The sequence below is a fragment of the Zonotrichia albicollis genome, chromosome 12 (genome assembly GCF_047830755.1).
Source record: "Zonotrichia albicollis isolate bZonAlb1 chromosome 12, bZonAlb1.hap1, whole genome shotgun sequence".
Lineage (NCBI taxonomy): Eukaryota > Metazoa > Chordata > Aves > Passeriformes > Passerellidae > Zonotrichia > Zonotrichia albicollis.
Genome location: NC_133830.1, coordinates 6,100,921 through 6,119,561, shown reverse-complemented (window position 1 = coordinate 6,119,561; position 18,641 = coordinate 6,100,921). Strand labels below are relative to the sequence as shown.

Below are 18,641 nucleotides of genomic sequence, written 5' to 3'. Positions count from 1 at the left end.
TCTTACAATTCAGTCTGATCTCTCTAGACAAGCAGAGAATGTTTCACCCAGTAATACCTCCACCATGGCTGTAACTCCCATTTAACAACACAGTAAGATGATATTTAAAGCATTTGGATGCCTCAAAGACTGGAAGAATCCAACCCCATTCTTTCAGAAGTTTGTCAGGACCTAGCTTGCATGTAGCAATGCTATAAAACAAAGCCAAGATACTTAATTGTTTCAAGAGAGGCAAGAGGAGTCTGTCTTTGCTCCTTTAAATCTCTAGCTCGTGTCCTGCAGATTCCTGAAGCATTTCCAGAGTGAGGAGTGCTGTCCTGAGGGGTCAGCGCAGCAGCTCTTTACACAAATAACCGCATGTACACCTCAAAGAAGCATTTCCCATCCAATAAGTAACACAACAAATAAGCAAATCAAAGCCCAAGAGATGAGCACACTTTAAAAATCCAGTGACTGATTAACCCCCAAGTCAGAGGATGCTCATATCTCCTGGAGCAACCCAGGAAATTTGGTAGAAAATGGCTTAAACTGAGCTGTAAGGCTGGTGAGTGTTCATTGTAGAGCAACACCAGAGCTGAAACTGCTCCTGCTGCCAAGGCTTCACCCACAGCCACAATAAAGCAACAAAGCCCCACTTGATGCTCACCAATGGGGCCAGGTCACAGGCAGGTGTGTTCCAGAAAACACAACTCTTCCCTCTCAAACTCCAAAACCAGAATTCAGACAATTTACAGCTGGAAAACTCATACCTGGAATGCATCAAGGCCATAAAGCCAACATGCTCCCCTTGATTCTCCACATAAAAGCCATTTTTAAGGCCACTGGAAAAATACTAAGGGCTAAATTTGCAGCTCTGTTCACTCCAAAACAAGCTTCCACAAGCTCTCCATAGCTATCCCATTTTCAGTATGTCCTGCCCAATAAAAGACAGGTTTGAAACACCAAAAAGACACCTGGCTGCATTAAAAATTAACTGCATGTAGACCTACATACAAATTTACTATTTTTCTTGGCAAAAGCAGAACTTTTGGCCACAGTTCTGTAACCTGCAAATGTTTTAACTGATTGAGGTCATATTTAGTTGAACATTTTTACTTGGGCTTACAAATAAATAACACAAATTTTACAGGAACTTCTAAAGATTTCCACAGCAGAAGAATTCTGAAAAGTTTGGCAACTAGTAAGCTTACCAAATAATTTCTCTGGGATTTTTTTAAAGTTCTGTATTATAAAAACAACAGCTTTATGATCATTTAAATCATTATCATGTGGCTGACCATAGGAATACTGAGCTGTGCATTGCAGTGCATTACTTTCCTCCAGGTGGGTGATGGACAGAGCTGTTTGTTGTTTGATGTTGCTACATCTGATATTGTAAAGAAAAAAATAAATGGTGAGCATGAACAGCTTGGCCTAATGCATTGGAAAGCAGAATTTCCCCCCAAATGCTCTGCTTTTATTGATCTTGAGAATGAAAGCATTGACTTCCACAGCTTTTTCTTTCCCTGATTTTGAGGATCCCCTCATGGTGACAATGCCTTGAGTTTTTCCTTCTCATTTTGTGCACACAGGTGGGCTTTTACTGGAATTAAGGTCCGAGCATTGAGAACACTCTGTGGTGTTTTCAGCAAGATATCACTCTGCACTTTGGATGTTGCTACCCAAAAAAATTATATATTTGCTAATTTTCATTACTTTTTTTTTTTAGATTTTCAATTTATTAGTCATATTCTTCAAGCATTCCAGTCTTCTGGTGATCAGGAAATGCATCAGCAAAGCTGAGTGCACATGGGCAGACAAATGGGGCATTATTTTCTGCCTTCCTTTTAACTTCAATATTACAGTCTTGACTCAATGTGGTATCATTTTTGCTTCCCAGTTTCCAAGTAAGCCATTAGATTATCTAATATGGCTTGTTATTTAGAAAAGCTAATTTAGGTGATGATTAGCTACTGAATCTATTGTAAAAAACATAAAAAGCACATAGGCATGATTTAAATGAAGTGAAGTCCCATTTTGGTATTAAACCACTCAGCTTCCATTTGACAGCACAAAAATCAGCTACAAAAATTAGCCTTTATCTATAATTATACACATGTATTTACCAAAAAATAAATAATTTGAAAGGTATTTTCTGGGAATACAATCTTGACACAAAACAATGAGGCATTCATATCAGCCTCTGCCTTGTTCAAAGTAGGTAAAAATGGCATTTTGAGGTAAAATTCCTAGGCAAATTGCATAGAGCACAGCTGCTTTAGAATTTGCAGGCCTCTTCTTTTGAGAGAGCTCTCACTCCTTTCATCTCAGGAAACAGACAAACATTTGAACTTAATGGCCATGGAAATGATGTGGCCAGAAGCATCTGCACTGCTGAGAACTTGATGTTACATTGCCTAAGCAGCTCTGGGTCCCAAAGACACAAGTGGCACTCACAGCCATCCCTGGCTTCACTTAATTCTATTTTTGACCAGCCTTTCTTTTGTTTCAATTTGTTCTTCTTTCTTTTTGTACATTTCCAGTGGCACACAAAGCTCCTATGCAGCCTCAACACAGGCCTGGTTTTAGTATGACACTCCACAGTGGAACAGTCCTTTTTAATTTTAGCTTTAACAATGAAAGTCAGATTTCCAAAGCTGCATCTACCACACAATATTTTGCCAAGTGAATATATTTTTCCCCTTCTCTCTAAAGGCAGCACCATAAAAGCTGCATTTTAATAATTACATAGTGCTTTTCATCCAGAGATCCCAAAGAGCTTTAAAAAAGGAGCATATCATTACCCTCAGCTTACAATGGGAGAAAATAAGGCAGAGAGAGATAAATCCATGCCACTATTTGCATTTTTGGGGGAGTATGAGTAGCTGTAATTAGGCATTAGGAACAAGTTCTTTGCTGAAAGGGTGATCAGACACTGGAACAGGCTGCCTGGGGAAGTGATGGAATCACCACACCTGGAAATGTGGGAAGGGTCTGAGCACTGACCACTGCACAGGGAACACAACTGCAAAATCAAAAATCTCCCAGAGAATGGACTGATGGCAGCTGGGCAAAAAAAAAAAAAAAAAAAAAAAAAAAAACCACTGTAAGTGTAGTGCTGCCTTTCTTCTCCTGCACTGCCACCTTTTTGAGCAAGATTAGAGATCAGCAATTAAAGCAGCCCAGCAGCGAGGGTGCAGCAGGCACCATCTACAAATAACTTGCCATGGTCATTGTTCCTGGGGGTCAGCTGCACAATGTTGAAAAGTAGACTGATAGATTTAATATCAGGTGGCATTTAAGCTGCTGACAGCCTTTTAAACCCACTGAGTTGGAGGATGCTGGCACTTAATTACTGAGATGGTATCAGACCTCACAGCCAGCGTGGTGTGGGATGTATGGGCTTGCAAGCAGAGCCCAACAGACCTTTTTTAATAAAACTTTAAGCTAGAGAAGCTTTGAATACAGGAACTGTTTTAGTCCTACTGCTGCACATAGTTTGGGCAGTCTGTAGCTGTGTCAAAGAGCAGCACAGACCAAAGGAGCATCCACACCAGCTCCTGCAGCATTTTTCCAGAAACTAGGATTATTCCTTGCTGTTGCTTTATGCAGTATTTTGAAATTTCTCTTTTTTTAACCCTCTTTTTCTCAAAATGCAGCCAACACCCAGCAAAATATCTCCTCAGAGGGCAAAAACAATTGTGTGGATTGAGACAAACTGTGGGAGGATATGCAGAAGGTCAATCATTGCACCCAGCCATAACAAGCTCCTGTTAACAGAGCTTGTGGTAACTTAGGACAGGTCATTTTCTCAATACCCACTTTTTTTTTTTTCCCCAAGGTAGATGAGCCTGTAGCATGCAGAGATGATGGTGGCCAGTGTCAAAGACAGAATGCTCTCAGAGAATTCACGGAGATCCACCAGATTAGACCAACATTATTGGCCCATTGCTCAGCTGTGGACCTGACCATCAGCTCCCACCCCTCACTGCCAGCCCTCACTGCACAAAGATGAGGTTTGGCAAAGCTGACTACCACAAATCACAGAACCAAGACTGGCAGGCCCTGAGCACCTCTGCTTCTGATTGCCTGGATGCACCCAAATAAAATCAGACCAAGTCAAACTGGGTGTATGAATCAAAGGAGAAAAAGCAGAAGGGTTTAACCCAGCCACAATTTCTATTTCAGTGAGGAGAGACCACAAGTTCTTGAAGTACAGTGAATAGTGTCTGCAGGAAGAAGTTCAAATACCAAGGGGATGGTCAGCAACACAAAACAACTAGACTACAAAAATTAATAGTGCCAGGCTTATTTGGATGTGTATTTGTAAAATGCATTTAAAATAAGGAACTCCTCAGGGAAAACTATCAAAAAACGTGTAATTAGATATGAGGCCAGGAAAGACATCAAAGGAGCTTAAGATTTCTTCCACTCCACCCAAGAATATCCAAGGAATATGGTTCTAAAGCACAAGGTTTGTTCAGGTGCTCTTTGGTCACAGCCCTGTTAGTTTGGTGGCTGTAACAGCAAACAAACAACAAACCTCAGATAGCACCAGCAAGTGCTGCTGCTGGCCACCAAATGGCAAACAGAAATATTTAAAAATGTGCTGTAGACAGGTGACCAGAAGAAACCAAGTTACTACTTGCCATGCAACAGCAACAGAGCACCCCAGTACCCAAACAGAAGTCCAGCTTCTGAACAGCAAAAGTTTTAAGATTTTAAAGGAATTCCTTTCATTCTGCCTTTGCTCAAGGCAAGGAATACAGACATGGCTCCAGTGGCTCATTCAGCCATCCCAACCCAAGCACTTTGCTTTGCAAAGACACCCTTATTTTCAGTCACTGTTTGTTCTGATAAACTTGTTCTGTGTCAGAAGTGCTGATATTTGGAACGTTGAAGGAGTTCAAAGAGCAAACTTGTTAAGCTCTATGAATATGGAGAGGAATTGAGTAGATTTGATACACTGAAAAAGAAGAAAAGGGATCAGAGAACAGCCACCATAAAACCTCATTATGAAAGCACCCACGAGAGTCATTGGTTTGCACTATTACTATATAAAGATTTTTTGTTACAGTGGGGATATCTGAAATAGTGCTTAGTGCAGTGGGACATGCTTTAACTTTACAAAGAATGTTACAACAGGCAACTATTCAATAAGGCTGCTAAAGGATGAAGCCAGCAGGTAATTCACCAGGAGTGAGTCACTTTTAAATATTTCACTAAAAGAACACACTGAGATAATAATATCTCATTTATCAGCTTGGCTGCAAGATGCTACAGCTCCAGTATCTCTTTTACAGTGAAGCAGACCTTTTATTAGAAAAAGGTCCTTCAATTTAAAGACCTCCCCATGGTGCCAGTGGGCCATTTGCAGCTAGAGATGCAAAGAGTTCCATGTATGAAAGCAACTTTTGGGCAGCATTCAAATCTTCCCTTGCATTGAAAGTGCAAGCTTTGCATGTATCAGATGCAGCAACACCTGAAAAGCCATTTCACACACACCATTATCAGCTTCTACTTTCAGAGACTCCCATTTCCATTTCCCAAACTTTAAATACTATGGGTAAAATCTCCCACAGTTGTTTTCTGACCCTTCTTAAGAGCTTCAAGGGCTATGGGAGGAAGGTAGACCTTTGAAATTTTGGGGTGTTCCTTTTCTCCTCCCTGCCTTTTAAAAAGCACTGCAACAGTAAACATGAAAAAAGTACCTGCTAAAATATAGTCTCCCAAATACAGCACTTCTGAGCTACCAGAGCCTGCAGTTCCGGTTGCTCAGACAGTTTTTGTTTCTCTTTGTTTTTGTAGGTATTTCTCAAGAACTCTTCCACATCCTGAAGTCAGACCTTCTTAGTTCCTTTATAAAACCCATTTCTCACTTCACTTACAGAGCAGCAGAGAGTAACAAATGAGGTAGAGGGTTATCAGAAGGAGAAAGCAAGACTGAGCAAGAGGAAAGCTCCTATGTTACACATTATTTGACAAGACTTGCCCAGATAATGGCAAATATGATGTGCAAAATGTTCAAGTTGTGGCAGCATCCATTCCTAACCTTCAACTTCAAATTCTCCACAGGAAGATGTCTATTCATACCTCAGGCAGAGTCTCAGCTGGGGAAATGCCTCATAGATGGTGCCCTAGAAGGAAGGCCTCAAAACACAAGCCTACCAACATAAAGTTGAATTTTCCAAAAAGATTTCTGCTGGTATAACAAGCTCCCCAATGCAGCTAATGGTAACTTTTACACTTCCTCTTCTATAATTTGGAAATTCAAGTCAATCATGCTCAGCTTGTTGGGCTTTGGTAGAACTGCTGTGAATCCAGCAATATTCCTTCAATTGTGTGATGATATATTATTTTAGTTAGGCTGGGGAAGCTCCATGGATTAGCTTATCTCCATCTCTTTTCCAGGGATTCTATTATCCAAACACTGACACAGAAACTCTGCAGCTCAATGTACTGAATGGACACCTTCATCTGTGGAAAAGAAATGGGGTTTGATTCCCCATGCAATGAACTCACTGATACTGTAACCCAGAGCAGCTCAAAATCAAACTGCTCTGCCATGGAGAAGCAAAGGGAAGATGAATAGAGGTCACTAATATTTAGTCACCAAGACCTTTATAAAAGTCAGAATACTCAGACTGCAATGACCCAGAAAGGCCAGTGAACTAATAAAACAATAGAATCCATGAAGTATGAGAAAGAAGAAAATGGAAAAAAATTGAAAAGGGTCCATCCAATCAAACGATTACTAAAGGAGCTGATAAGGGGAATTAAATGCTCTGTGTTGTGCCCTAATAACCCAAAGAAAGTCTGAAACTTCAAATAATGAGGACAGCAGGGCTCAACCTTCATGTCCCCCAAATCACATGTAACTAAAGATGAGTTCTTTCTAAGGGGTAAGCAGCTGCTTAACAGTGATGATAAAACCAGCTCAAGTACTCTGATTCTAGCCTCACTGTGGCTTTCCAAACCCTTTCCAGCTTCCCAGTGGTTTGCCACTGTGAGAATACTCTCTGGGACATTCATCTCCTTCACAAAACCTCACCTCATCAGCAGGTAATGTGTGACATCCTCCCTGACAGTCCCAGGAGTGAAGGGAAGGATTTAATGAGCACAGACTCTGAATCACTTCCTGATTAGGACTCAAACTGAGTTGACTTCATCTTCACCAGGAAAAAAAATTCAAAAAAATCAAGTCTTGAGGAAGAAAAGGCAAAGTTTTAACTCATGTATCCAAATGTAGTAAACCATTGGTTTCCCTTTAGAGTTTAGGATGACAGATTTTCACCAGTTAAACTATTGTTTTGTCAACACCAGGACACTTGTCCACTAACCTAAATTCAATACACATCTTCAATCAGCACTGCATACTCTGCTACAGCCCGTTCCCAGCTTCTGCTGCTGAAAAGAACTTGGATCCTCAGTCTGAGCCTCAGGGGATGTCTCAATCCTCAGGCTCTTGCAATAATCAGGAAGAGGAGTTGTTTTTTCCCCAGTCACATCCCCACCCTTACCAAGGGTTGCATTGTGGTGCTGAATTGTCAGCATGCCATCACAGCAGTGACACACTGTCCATCACCAGGCAGTGCTGACAGAACTGCATTTCCAACTGCACCTTCTACATGGCTATTATTCAGCTGCTGCCCATTCATTTAAATTAGAGTTAAAAATCAACGCCAGAGAGTTCTCAATAAACCTACCAAATACTTCTAGAAAGCCTCAAAGAAGATACAAACACAGGGGGGAAAGGAGCAAATCTAACTTTTTCCCCATTATATCACAATCTCACAGAGTTATTTCAGAGCTTTTACTTTTTGTGTGCCTGGCTCACGTCTTCACATGCAATAACAGGCAGTGTTGTACCCTGATGAAAACAAAACACATTAAAAAATCCCCCACAAACTAAAATTTCCAATCTGCAATGGATTGAATGTTTCCTCAGGCCAACAAAGAGGGTGGTAACACTGCAAATTCCAGGTGGGACATTACCTCTGTTTAGGCAGGCAAAGCAACAAGCTGTTTTCTCTACAGTGAATGATATCCACAGCCATATTCCAGTTGCTGACAGAATGACATTATTCATCTAGCAGGGTTTTTTTCCCTACTTCAATATGGAACATTTTCAGAAAATATATATAAAAAAGTCATTTAGACACAGCTCACTTAGGGCTGACTTGACACAAATTTATTGGGTAATTGCCTCATTGGCCTCGAACTGCTGGGTCAACTATTTTTCTTCTTGGGTTTCATTTTCTTAATGAATCCTTTGAAAATCTATTTAGAAGGAAAAAAAATTCAATCTCTTCTAAGGAAAAGAGTGGGTGTTCATGATATTTTACATCAACTAAATATTACATAGTTTTTGAGAAAAACTTTGACTTTAGTTATCATGGACTCTCCTGTTCATGATATTTTGATGTTTATAGTTAAAAGCAAGTGTAAGCATTTGTATTACACACACACCAGGTACATAAATGCCAGGCAACCATGCCAATATAGGCCATATGGATATTAACATATTTATGCAAATATGCTAATCTGACTATCAGGAGATACAATGTCTGTCCATGGGTAAAATCAGTGGGGGTGGGGAGAATCAACCCAAGGTTAAACTATCACTCTTCCTTCCATAAGTTTTTCTCCTAAACCTGAAACATGCTCAAGTAATAATTTTGAGGTGACCCTAACTGTCCCAAAGGAAAAGGGTTTGTTTGGGTTTTTTTCCACAACAAAGGGATAGATTTTGCCAAGCCATCTTCCACAGGTAGGTTCAGCAATAAAAAAATAAAAGATCACTAGGCTAAAAATAGGAAAATCCAATTACTTTATTTTAGGGGAAAAAATATATACTTTTAGCCATCACTGCCAGCTTCATCTCTAATTAATGTGACATTGCAATAGAAATTCTGTCCAATCTATGTGAATTTGGAAACTTGCTTTAACCATGCTTTTTCTTCCACATTTGTCTACAGCTGAGATTCCCGAAGACATCCTGCACAGTCTGAGCCAGTTCATGCCTCCAGACAGAGCTCACAGACCAAGAATATTTCTCCTACTTCTCTAGGTTTTGTCTTTCAAGTAGAAGAAACTCAACTCTCCTACTAAAGGATGAGAAAAAGGAAGAACAGCATATTTGATCTGTTATTTTCCAGCAGTCAGCTGGAATTCTACTGTATGTGGTCAAGAGGAGGGGGGGGACAGACTCTTACTCATGTGTGCAGAGCAGCAAAACAGCTCAGGATTAGCTGCAGACAGAAAGACCACATGGGATTAACACAGTGAACCAGTCATCATGCTTACCAGAATATTCAAGAGCAAAACATTCAGAGGATTTCAGGACAGGATTTAGCAGAACTTGACTGAAAATAGCACCACATTTTGAATAAGCTTTTCTGAATACCACAGCACCCAGCACCTTTTGGATGAAGTGACTTGATGTGCCTTGGTTTTAGAAGCATTTCTTGTGCAACCATGTAGAGACTTGGTGCAATGGAAAGGATGGAAAGCTGGCAGAAAGGTGTTTGTACAGCTCCAAAGTGCAGGGAAGAGCCTTCCCTGCAGCAAAGGAACTTTCAAACACTTGAAGCTCAAGATAAATGCTGTTACTGTCAGGTGCAGAGTCAGGAACCCAACACTACTCAATCAGCTTCTGCTGCTGAATTAATAGCTTTGTTGTTCCTTTTTTTTATTTTCTGCAACACTGACTGCTATGACAGCCTTACCTGTGCTAGGGCTTCTCAATAATGACAAAAGAGATACTCCAAGTTTCATATTTCACATTGGATTACCTGCATTAGAAGAGTGTGCTAAAAAAACCAAAAGGGTTATTGCTATTACAGCAAAACCTGGCTCTGCAACACTTCAGCAGCAGGAGCTGAAGAGCTCCTGGAACAGCTGCCTGTGCTCCTGCTCACAAACATTACAGCAGCTTCCCTGGAGGAAGTGCAGCATCACTCCTGGATCCACACAGATCCATCATTGCTCCCATCTGACAGGACTTAGCAGAAGACAAGGATGAGTGGAAACCAGCTGGCAAAGGAGAAAACCCTCCCTGTGCTTCTGCACCTCCCAGAGCTCCCTCGCTCTCTCCAGACCAGAGTTCCTCCAGGATGGGATTTCCCACACGGCAGAAGGAGCCACACAACAACAGCAACAGGTTCACAGCCCAGCCCTCTGCTGAGGCAGCCCCTCTGACAGAGCAGCCCTTTGCACACACTGCAGCCTCCCAGGCTGAGCCAGCCTCTGCATTTTCTGCTCATTTTTCCTTGGGCACTGCAGAATAGAAAATAAGCATAATTAACAACATAAAGCTCAAGCTGCTAAACCTGGTAGATAAATTTAAAAACAAGCTTCATACATTCAGGCCATGCTAGAAGAAGTCTTATGAATTGTCTGTGCAAGCACTGCCTTAAATCTTTTTTGGCTGCCAATTCCAGCTGCTGCCCTATAAACCATTCCCACTAACAGGCACACAGACTGATACCCACAGCAAGGACAGCAAATAGATCACAAGTGATAATGCTGTTGATGTTATCGTGATGTTACACGATACAGAACCTAACCCAGCACACCAGTGCCAGGACAGTGCTCTCCAAGTGCCCCTGGCACCCCCAAATAGTCACTCCCACAGCTGGCCAGTCACTAACAGCCTTTATTCATCTGCAGCCTTGGCCAGCCTTTGAGCAGACACACGAGCTTGTCCATATTACACACTCTCAGTTTATTTTCCAACACCTTTTTTGGCAATTTACACAGCAACAAATGATCAAAGGTGCACAATGATCCTTGTTCATGGTCAGCTTGGCCATTCATCCACAGAAAAGGGATACACAGAAAGGCAGCTGCAATATGTGAGGCTGTTGCAGCCCCTGGTCATTCTTTACCTGAACTGTGGGCAAAACAAGCTGATCACCCTTTGTCACTATTAACTCATTGATACATAAAAATTAATAAGTAAAATAATTCAAGCCTTGCTTGCAAATTCCTCTGAAGCTCACAGCAAAAAAAAGCAAACCCTTCCAAGTGTAACAGCAGGCACAGATCACCAGCTAAGTTAGCTCTAAAGGCAAATATTCCATTTTCACTGAGAGATGCAGTGGGCCATAATATGAATAGGGAACAAAGACCCCTTTCATTCTGCTGACAAATACAGTATAGCATGTCACAAATCACAAGGGGAGCAGACAACACAATGACAGCAATTAAATGGGTGTATTTTTATTAAGAAATACATACAATAATGACTGACTGTGTACACTCTCCCCCTCCCCAACCCTTCAAGGATTAAAAGCCATGGCAAACATGGCTGTAAGTGTTTAGGGATGTTACTTCAGTTAGACAGAAAACTCTCTGAAAGGAAGGGTCCATCCAGCCAGTGCAGCAGGATGCACACAGAAGCAGACATAGATGTTTTGTTTGGCTTTATGCATGTTGTACACCTTGTTTATTGCCATTCACACAGCTTCCCCAACTCATCCCCAATCGATGGATTTCTGGAGAAGCTCAAAAAAATATCCCCTCCCGCCCCCCCCTTTTAACTCTTTCACTGCTGAATTCCAACCGAGACACCATTCCTGCCTCCCCCTTGCTGACCCAGACTGCTCTCGGGGGATTCACACCTCTGAGTTTGGGAGAATATCCGCAGAAAAAAGGACCCTGCCCTGCCTTTGAGCTGTGAGCAGCCTCTCTGAGCCCGGCACCCATCGGGGCACGGACCCCGGGCCGTTCTCGCTCCCGCTCCGCCCGGAGCCAGCGCTCCCAGCCGGGCTCAGCGCATCCCTGCCGGGGCTCTCCTTCCTGCCCCCTCCCCGCCCGAGGACAATGCGGGGACAGACATTGAGCAGCACCTGCTGTATCGCATTAACATGCACGGGGATGTAGGGATGGTTTTTCCCATCCCAGCACTAAGCCCGCATTGTTCGGGGCGATCCATCAGTGGATGGCTGCTCCCCCCCTCTCCCCAGCGCCGGCCCCACAAGCCCCCTTCTGACATGTCCCCTTGTCTCTGGCAGCCCGGGCTGACGAGCACGTTTAGGAATGCACTTCATTAAATCGGAGCTGCCCCGTTCCAACCTGCAATGCGGAGGCAGCACAAAGCCCGCGCCACGCTTCCTCCCGCATTTCCCTCAAAAGCCCCATTGTTCGGCAGGCATCTGCTCCCGAGCTCAGCCTATTCGTGCCCATTGACCCCGCTTCTCGCAGCACACCCGCTCGCCAACGGGCCCCACGTAAAGCCTGCTTGATGAATTAAAAAGCAGCACTAGCCATCTGTCCATCTGTCCTCCCGGGCTGCGCTCGGGCTGCCAGCCCCGCAGCCTCCCTCGCATCCCGACCTGCGGCTCGGCGAACGCGCACCCAGCCCCGCACCATCGCTGCCTTTCATCCCTCCCTTCGCATCTAGGAAACAGGGGAGGGGAGGAAAAGGGACAGAGAATACAACGGAACATTCTCACTTGCCTGAGTCCTTCGAAATTCAAGCACAAATACAAGATTAATCCTTCCTTTGTGAGGTCTTGTCTTTAAGTCGTGGTATGTAATGATCCTCAGCACTGCAGCAGAGGGGAATAAAAAATGCAGGGATCATAAGCAGGGGGAGGACAGGGCTTACTTACATCAGGGTTTCTGCCACATGACAATAGGTTTGAGAGGGAAGAATAAGCTGGCAGCAGCAGCTGACAGTGCAAAAGGGAGAATGCAGAAGCCTGCCTTTTATATTATTGGTGACATTTCTAACACATGACAACAATTTCCATCTGTATTTAAGCTGCGAGTGTGAGGAAAAGAGCATTACATCACGACTCCTCTATTCCTAGGGGCTGTGGAATATGTAGGCCAGAGGGATTAAAAAGCACCTGTGTATACTGGAGATCTGAAATACCACAAGGCAGATTTCCCCCCCTCACTTCTTTCTTCCTCACCCTTTTTTTTTTTCCCCTCTATCACCTGCATTGAGCTGCTGTTTGAAAATATGCCCAGGGAAGTGCAAAATGGTATTGTCCTAGTTAGCAAGGCTCAAGCATGGGGGAACGATGCAAATATGTGTTCCTGGCTCTGTCTCTCTCTCTGCAGGAGATACAGCACTCATTTTTGCAAGCAATGGGACAGAATACAGAGCATCTTCCTGTTTTCTGCCGTGCTCATCCCAAGGGCTTCAAGTTTCTCTTAAAGTACCAACTTTCATCTTCCTTTTAAGTCTGCAGGGAATTTCAGTGACAGCAGCAACAATGATTTCCCCACCCTCCCCCCCTTTCTTTTACAGCCAACACATGCCTGTGTCTTTTAAAAAGTAAACATCCAGAACAGGGCAAAGATATTTTAGAAGAAGCACTTGACTGCTTCAGAGCCAGCAGGTGTCCGTCTTGGACGCTTTCCACATATCTCACAGGACATGATAGCTCAGATGCAGCTTGGAAACCCTGAGGGACTCCAGCCCTGCAAGGAAAGCTGCTCCCCTGCAGCTGCAGGGAGACAGGCAGGGAATGGGAATGCTGAGGATGGCACTGCAGGGTGGGCACAGGGCACTGCTCCCATGGCCCAGGGGTGCAGCACCCATTCTGCTCCTGGAACAAGCAGAATCTGGAGCCACACCAGCCCAGAGGCATCGCTGGCAGAGCTGCTCTGTCCAGCTGTGGGCACAGGACACAGCTCACAGGTCCACAGCACCTGTGTGGAAAGGCCAGGAAAGAGAAAACATCTTCTCCCACCTAAACCCAGCAGCAAACACAGAGACCGCTCTTGCTGATGTACTCAAAAGTGCTTGAGCTAGGTAAGGGCAAAACATCACCGAGCCAGCAACCCTTGCATTACCTTCATAGGAGACATGGCCACGCACTAACAGGAGATTGGACTGCTTATAAACAGTCTTAAATTTATCTGACATCAGTATTTTCATGAAAACACCAGCTGGGTCAAGGTGCTGGCCCATTATATGTCTCTTGTTTTAAAAAAACCCACAAAAATTCTTTGCTCAAGATCACCTTCCTGATCTTTCAACACTGGCCTCTTGGAGCCATAGACTGTTTTTGGGTATATGTCTGGTCAACTCAAAGCTGCTGTGGGAACTCCAAAGCCTTTGATAATGTTGGGTTTAGAATATTGCACTCAGTAAATTTGGAAGACTGCAATATGAAAATAAATTACTCTGAATTCCTTGTCCACAAAATAGAAAAAATCTGCAAGAGCCACACTGAAACTCTCTCAACCAGATGAAACTTCAATGAGGCAGTACCTACATGGAACATTCCAGAAAAAAAGCCTCTTTATTAAAAAAAAGAAATGGAGCATTTTACTTTAGATTTATTCAGAGATGCAGCTCTCCAGTCATTTATGGAAACTCTTTCATAAGATTTAGAAGAGGGGGAAACGGAAACAATGAAATGACTTATTTTTAATCTGGGGTTTAAAGGCTTTTTTTTTTCATTAAAAAAAAAAAAAGAGTCCCACACACAAAGAAAGAAATTCAATGCAAACCTCTGTTTCTGTATCATGAAAGCCCATTCCAGTACCAGAGTAATCAATTTCTCAGAGCTTGTGTGGTCTGCAGCAAAAGCCAAAGAAGGTATTTGAGTTTATACAGCCTTCAGCATTTTGATGGCTTGCTTTTGAAATACGACATGTTTAAATTTTATATCTTTTTTTTTACAGTTAGTTATGTCTTAAGAAAATGGTTGCTCTTGGTAGAAAAAACAGAAGGAAAGGAGAATAAATGAAATTCAACCTGTTTTTGAGCTGTTTGCCCATTCTAAAATCAGAGTAGTTCAAAGTTGCACCATGAAAAACTATTACAGTTGTAATTACAGCTCTCATCATTATATTATACCCAGTCTTAATTTAGCATCAAACACTTTGGATCACATGAACAGAAAAGAATTACTAAATAAAAGTGGTGCTTCAACAGCAAGAGCTTATTACCAGATAAGCATCCACAGAAATTTACAGGAACAGCAAAGCAAATACTTTGTCAGATGTAAGAACTCTCCACCTTTTCTAGAGCTGAATGTCATAAGCAAATCACAAATCACTTCAGGATGGGGAAAGGAGCCTTTGTCCTAACAGTAACCCCAGCTTCCCACCATGAAAGAAGGCCATCTTGAGACAAGATTTTACAGCTGGGATTTAGCTCACAGGGTGGAAAAAGTGTGAGATAGAACACTCTTGTAGGTAGGAACAAACCTCTGCAACAGAGTTCTCATTCTTTCATCAGTACATTTTGGATCCAATTCACTTACCATGTGGGAACAGCAAATGGGGAACAAACTGTGAATTCAAATAACTGTAAACTCAGCAAGATGTGGAAATAAAACACAGATGGTGCACTTCAGATTAAGGGTCAGCATTTCAGCGTCGCTTTCCACTTTTACATTGTGATAGGTGATGTATAACAACCACCTTTTCCCCGAGACAGCACTCTGATCAAACCATGACTCACTTAGGAAAACAAGAGGCTCCTTGGAAGCCTCCTGCCACTCGAGAGGAGCTAAGGTTACCTGGTTAAGCTGTGGGTTTGCTGCTGGAGGATTAATGTTCAGGAGTGGAAACTGTCTCCACCAGACAGACATGGCTGAACAAAGGTTCCTTCAGCATTTCCATCTCCCTGCTGGCTGCAGCAGGGCTGTGCCCAGTGCCCACATGGTCCCCTCTTCACCACCCACTTGGCCAGCAAGAGCTTGCAAAGGCTGCTCTGACACCTGTTTGCAAAAGCCAGTGTGAGAAACAACTGCTCACTTTGAACATTTAAAAAGGTTTATTAAACCTTGACAAAAATACAACCAAGGACTACATAAGGGAAAATTTGCAGTGCTGGGAATTGCCCCTCATGGATACCACATGGCCAGGTCATTGTCAGGATGGATGCTCAGTCTTTTATACCCCTGGGGGCTGCATCAGCCAGCCCTGACCCCTCCAAAGTCTGTCAGTCAGCTCTTCTGTGCCATTTATCAGTGGAAACTGCTTTCTTGTCACTGGATTGGAGCTCAGATGTTGCCATGCCCACCCCCTGAGCACCCCCAAGCTTTTCCATTCCCACTGCCCCATGCAAGGGATACCTGTGCAGCTTCTTTGTACCTGTCCTGGACACCCCAGGCTGCCTGATGGCAACAATACAGGGGGGAAAGGGAACTGTGGGGAGAACAGAGGACATCTAAACCACAACAACATAATTATACATCACTAAAGCTTTTCTTTAAATTCACACAATAGTCATCCCTTAATTGAGAGAGCCAATAATCTCATTATCCATCTATAACACCAAGAACACAACCAACTGCTGTCAAAATTCCCGAGTACCAGCCCTTAAAAACACCTCTGCAGGCCTGCATCCTGCTTGCCTGAACACTGGGTTAATTTCATTCTCTCAGACCCATTTGGTCCAAAATCTGAGGAATGGAATTTAGGATGACTTTATTCTAGCTATGAAGTGTTAGTTGCATGCCCAGGGCCTTCTAGAAAAGGTTTGCCTGCCTGTAAGCACAAGTTCAAAGGAGAAATAAAGGAGTAAGTACAGATTAAATGACAGAGGAGCTGTAAATCTATAGGAGCTTGAAATGCCAGATAGAGAGGAGCAGGAGTGATTGTAAGGTGATTATTACCTCCAAAATATGCCGGAGGTTGTTTATCAGATCAGAGTTAATGAGGGAGAAATCTAATAGAACTATAATATTAAATTTACCACTTTAATGTTATCATCAATGTTCTATAATGTGGGCAATTTACTGAATGTCTGTCAGTGTGATTCTCCAGTGTGGTTAGTTACACAGGAGCAGCACTACTGCATCTCATCAGCTTTTCCCTTCCAGAAAACACCGGGAATTTCGCAGAGGATTGCTAAGTGAGATAGTAATCTAGATCTTTAAAATTATGGAAATGCAAAAATGGGAAAGGTGTTTATGAACACGATGGGATGTTCACATTCCTGGAAGAACTGGGTCCAGCTCTGCCCCACTGTTGAGTGCAGCCTTCCTACTTGTGCACATACAGCGTCCTGCTGGGTTTTCCATGATTGTCTTTGACATCTAGCAACAGTTACTGCTCTCCTGAAAACCTTCCATCTCTGGATTTAGGAAAATTGCTAATAACCTCACTATTCAAGCACATTTTCAGCTCTCCGGTGTGATCCTCCTCCGAACAACAGAAAACACTAAAAAACTCACACCCTAGAAAAACATGAACAAAGATGGGCTCATAAATCAACACTTACATGAAAAAGTCAAAATATCTAGTCTCAAGGTTTTGATTGCTAATTCAAAAACCCTGTGAACAGTAGGAGATGGTAATGCTGTGTTTATTAATAGCTATCTCCTCATGTATTCAAGGAAGAGTTCACGAAAAGCAGCAGCAGCAGCTTCTTACTGTGGAGCTCCTCCTTCCCTGAGCATCTGCTCCAGCCCCTCTGTTCTGAGCTTTGCCAGTTCCAATCCCTAATACAGCAAAGATCACCTGCACATTTTTAGTATACGACAAATGTCCCATTAAATAACTTTAAATTTTGGTACTTGAATTGCCATGGTGGTCTTAGGTAAAAAACAAAGTATCATCAATGTCTCTAATAAGCCTTTTCATACCTTTCACCAACATCAACCTCTGTTTACTGTTTTCTCCCCTGGTAAATGGAATGTTAAAACTAAAGTTCAATGAAAAGGCGCAGGTAGAGAATGAATGATGAAGTATGAAATACAATTCAAGAGCAGATGATACTTCCAAAGGTCTTTGATGAGGTTTTCATCCTTATTCAGCTGAAAAAGACCATGCAAGAAGAGCTGCCAGATCACTATTCACCTGATTACTCTGTGATACACACCTCATTTTGAAGATACATTAGCCTTTTAAAGAACCATTTATTAAGCATTTCCATTTAAATAAAAATTTTCACAATCCTCAGTGAAACAGATGTATTCCCTCTTAAATCACTAATTAAGAGCAGTCTGGGACATTAACAAAGCCCTTTAAAAGGAATTCAGAGAACTAGTGTCCCCCTTAAATAAATCTGTTCTGGCAATGACCCAGGAATCTTGACTTCATAACTCACAGCTCTAATTATTCAAGAGAACATCATAAAAAAAGGATACATCCAGACTGTTAAGACTAATAAGAAAGATTTATTTTTCCTTCAATAGGGGCAGAAATACAAATATTTGTTCTATTTTTTCTACCTTCTTATTCACTTGGGGTGGGGGGAAGGAAATCAGTGAATTTACAGAGTTATTCCCAGTAAAGGTACTGGATATGACTTTCCCCAAAGAAAACCAGCTAGCAGAATCTAAACAGCTTTATAAATTATTCCATGGCTAATCACCTCTCTGCTGAAATAAAGACAAAAAGGATTTAGAGGACAGATACAGCATGCCTGATGTGAGGAAGCATGGAATGTTAAAGAAAGGAGAGCTGTTTGAAGATGAGATGTGACAACTCCTCATGCCCATCAAACCATCAGGAGCTGGCATCTGCCACTGCCCCCCTGGGCTCAGGGACTGTCACGGGAGCAGGGCTGGGAGTCACACAGGAAACTCCTCCTCTACAATCCCACTGAGTCAGCTGGGATCACACTGGGCCAGAAGCATCTCAAATCAATGTGATTTTACAGGTGTTCCTCTTTAAACACTGACATCTTTGATGGAAAGCACAGGAGTTTTGTGATGGTGAAACCACCAGCACAGCCAAGC

The 18,641-nt window shown here is 42.6% G+C and overlaps 1 protein-coding gene across 34 annotated transcripts in view; it reads right to left on the bottom strand.

Annotated features, from left to right (window-relative positions):
* Nucleotides 1-18,641, bottom strand: part of MAGI1 (membrane associated guanylate kinase, WW and PDZ domain containing 1) — a 327,842-nt gene that overhangs the window by 139,513 nt on the left and 169,688 nt on the right. Inside the window, exon 1 of one of the 34 annotated variants that reach the window (XM_074550438.1) lies at nucleotides 12,442-12,829. The exons of the other annotated variants lie outside the window; for them this stretch is intronic. The gene's annotated coding sequence lies outside the window, so the exon portion shown is untranslated. Of the gene's footprint in view, nucleotides 1-12,441; nucleotides 12,830-18,641 lie in introns of those variants that run through there. 34 annotated transcript variants of the gene reach the window in all.